The sequence below is a fragment of the Papio anubis genome, unplaced genomic scaffold (assembly GCF_008728515.1).
Source record: "Papio anubis isolate 15944 unplaced genomic scaffold, Panubis1.0 scaffold188, whole genome shotgun sequence".
In the NCBI taxonomy this organism is placed as follows: domain Eukaryota; kingdom Metazoa; phylum Chordata; class Mammalia; order Primates; family Cercopithecidae; genus Papio; species Papio anubis.
In genome coordinates, this window is record NW_022161888.1 from 145027 (window position 1) to 148626 (window position 3600).

General features: G+C 43.4%; 1 pseudogene across 1 annotated transcript; it reads left to right on the plus strand.

The window, feature by feature from the left end:
- The first annotated feature begins 1234 nt into the window (after window positions 1–1234).
- On the plus strand, window positions 1235–2166 carry LOC116272769 (annotated as a pseudogene). Its single transcript, XR_004181342.1, has one exon. The product of XR_004181342.1 is annotated as a 40S ribosomal protein S2 pseudogene (transcript).
- The last annotated feature ends 1434 nt before the right edge of the window (window positions 2167–3600 follow it).

The following is a 3600-nucleotide window of genomic DNA, read 5'->3' on the forward strand; positions in this document are numbered from 1 at the left end:
CTGCAATGACATCTCTGTCATAAATCAAATTTCAGACAAGTCTGTTTCTGAGCTGTTTGTGAGTTGTCTTTCTGTGTATATTCATCTATTTCCCTATGCATGTGCCAATACCACATTGTCTTACTCACTATAGCTTTATAATATATCTTGATGTCTAGTAACACACATCTTCCTCTTTGTTCTTTGTCTTCAAGTGTTTTGTTATAGTCTGAGTTGTGTCTCCCCCAAAAATGTATGTTGAAGTTTTCATATCTCAGAATGTGACCTTATTTGGAAATAAAGTAATTGCAGATAATGTCCTCATTAGTTAAAATGAGGACATGTTGGAGTAGGGTGGGCCCCTAATCCAGCACAAATGATGTCCTTGTACGATGAGGGCTATGTGATGACAGAAACACACAAGGAGAATACTATGCGATGATGAAGGCAGGTTGGAGTTATGCAGCTGCAAGCCAAGGAAAATTAAAGACTGCCAGGAAACCACCAGAAGCTGAGAAAAAACAAGGAAGGATTCTCTGTACAGGCTTCAGGGGAAGCATCAACCAGGAAATACCTCAATTTTGAACGTGTAGCTGTCAGAACTGTGGGACAATAAACTTTTTGAAGCCAGTACCACCTGGTTGTGGTGGTCTTTGTTATAGCATCTCTAGAAAACTAATACAAGTGCCTTGATTGTTTTGGCTTTTTGCATTTCTATATTAATTTTAAAAGCAGTTTGTCAAATTCCATAAAAATTTATGATTTTGATAAGATTGCATTGAATTTATGCATAAATTGTGGAAGAAATGCCATATTTTTAATACTGACTGTTCCAATCCTTGGACAGTCTCCTCTATATTACTCTTCTTTTAGTCTCTCAACAAGGTTTTGTAATTTTCTCTATAAAGGTCTTAAACATCTTTATTAGATTTATTCCTAAGTAATTGGTAATTTTTTAATGCTATTGTAAATGGTATCTTTCATAAAATTAAAATTTCTATTTGTTGGTGGTGTAAATAGATTTTTATATATTGATTTATTATCTAAAATGTTTGCTAAACTTGCTTGTTCTAAATGCCAACAATTTATTTATATATATATTTTGGATTTTTGTATATAATCATCATCAGTTGTAAATGATCGTAATTATGTTTTTTCCTTTACTTTAATTTCTTACCTTTAATTTCTTTTTTTTTCCCTCATGGCTGGGCCCTCCAGTGAAATGTTGACTAGAGCTTCTCCAAGAGAACACCAAATGGCGGATGACGCCGGTGCAGCGGGGGGGGGGGGCCCGGAGGCCCTGGTGGCCCTGGGATGGGGAACCGCGGTGGCTTCCGCGGAGGTTTCGGCAGTGGCATCCGGGGCCGGGGTCGCGGCGGTGGACGGGGCCGGGCCGAGGCCGTGGAGCTCGCGGAGGCAAGGCCGAGGATAAGGAGTGGATGCCCGTCACTAAGCTGGGCCGCTTGGTCAAGGACATGAAGATCAAGTCCCTGGAGGAGATCTACCTCTTCTCTTTGCCCATTAAGGAATCTGAGATCATTAACTTTTTCTTGGGGGCTTCTCTCAAAGACGAGGTTTTGAAGATTATGCCGGTGCAGAAGCAGACCCGTGCTGGCCAGCGCACCAGGTTCAAGGCGTTTGTTGCTATCGGGGACTACAATGGCCACGTAGGCCTGGGTGTTAAGTGCTCCAAGGAGGTGGCCACTGCCATCCGTGGGGCCATCATCCTAGCCAAACTCTCCATTGTCCCAGTGCGCAGAGGCTACTGGGGGAACAAGATCGGCAAGCCCCACACCGTCCCTTGCAAGGTGACAGGCCGCTGCGGCTCTGTGCTCCTGCGCCTCATCCCTGCACCCAGGGGCACTGGCATCGTCTCAGCGCCTGTGCCCAAGAAGCTGCTCATGATGGCTGGTATTGATGACTGCTACACCTCAGCCCGGGGCTGCACTGCCACCCTGGGCAACTTCGCCAAGGCCACCTTCGATGCCATCTCTAAGACCTACAGCTACCTGACCCCTGACCTCTGGAAGGAGACTGTGTTTACCAAGTCTCCCTATCAGGAATTCACTGACCACCTTGTCAAGACCCACACCAGAGTCTCTGTGCAGCGGACCCAGGCTCCACCTGTGGCTACAACATAGGGTTTTTATACAAGAAAAATAAAGTGAATTAAGCCTGAAAAAAAAAAAAAAAAAAAAAAAAAAGAAATGTTGACTAGAAACAGTGATAGCAGACTTTCTTGTCTTGTTCCTGATCTCAAATGAAAAACTTTCAGCATTTAAGTATGATGTTTACTGTATGTTTTTACAAATATCCTTTATCAAATTAAAGAAGATTTCTTCTTAGTTTGTGCAGAGCTTTATTTGATGAAATCGTAAATGGATATTAAAGTGTGTTAAGTACTTTTATCTGCCTATATTGAGATGACCATATGACTTTTTTCTCCTTTAATCTGTTAACATAGTGAAATACATTAATTAATTTTTGAATATTAAACCACTCATACGTTTCTGGGATAAATGGGATAAATCCAACTTGATTATGATCTGTTTTTATAGGTTGCTAGATTGTATTTGCAAATCCAGTAGAGCAAACTATTAGCTCAGGATTTTTGCATCTATGCTCATATATTAGGGTTCTCTAGAGAAACAAAACAAATATATGCACAAAAGGAGATTTATTATGTGGAATGACTCATGCAGTTATGGAGGCTGAGAAGTCCTACGATATGCTGTTGGTAAGCTAGAGACATAGGAAAGCTGGTAGTGTAATTCAGTCAGAGTCCAAAGGCCTGATGAGATTAGATGAAATGAAATGTGGCAGGCCAGGCGTGGTGGCTCATGCCTGTAATCCCAGCACTTTGGGAGGCCTACGTGGGCGGATCACAAGGTCAGGAGATTGAGAACCATCCTGGCTAACACGGTGAAACCCCGTCTCTACTAAAAATACAAAAAAAAAAAAAAAATTAGCCAGGTGTGGTGGCGGGCACCTGTAGTCCCAGCTACTTGGGAGGTTGAGGCAGGAGAATGGTGTGAACCTGAGAGGCAGAGCTTGCAGTGAGCCAAGATCGCACCATTGCACTCCAGCCTGGGCAACACAGCAAGACTCTGTCTCAAAAAAAAAAAAAGGCTGGGCGTGGTGGCACGTGCCTGTAATCCCAGCACTTTAGGAGGCCAAGGTGGATGGATCACGAGGTCAGGAGATCAAGACCATCCTGACTAACATGGTGACACCCTGTCTCTACTAAAAATACAACAAATTAGCTGGGCATGGTGGCGGGTGCCTGGTGCCTGTATTCCCAGCTACTTGGAAGACTGAGGCAGGAGAATGGTGTGAACGCCGGAGGCGGAGCTTGCAGTGAGCTTGAGATCGCGCCACTGCTCTCCAGCCTGGGGGACAGAGCAAGACTCTGTCTCAAAAAAAAAAAAAAAAAAGAAAAAAGAAAAGAGATGTGGCAATTCAACCAGTAAGGCAGGAAAAAAGGGGTGAACTCCTCCTCCTTCCAGCTTTTATTCTACTCAGGCCCTCAGTGGATTGGATGATACCCAACCATGTTGCGGAAGACAATCTTGTTTTACTGAGTCCACTGGTTCAGATGCTAATCTCATCCAAAAACACATT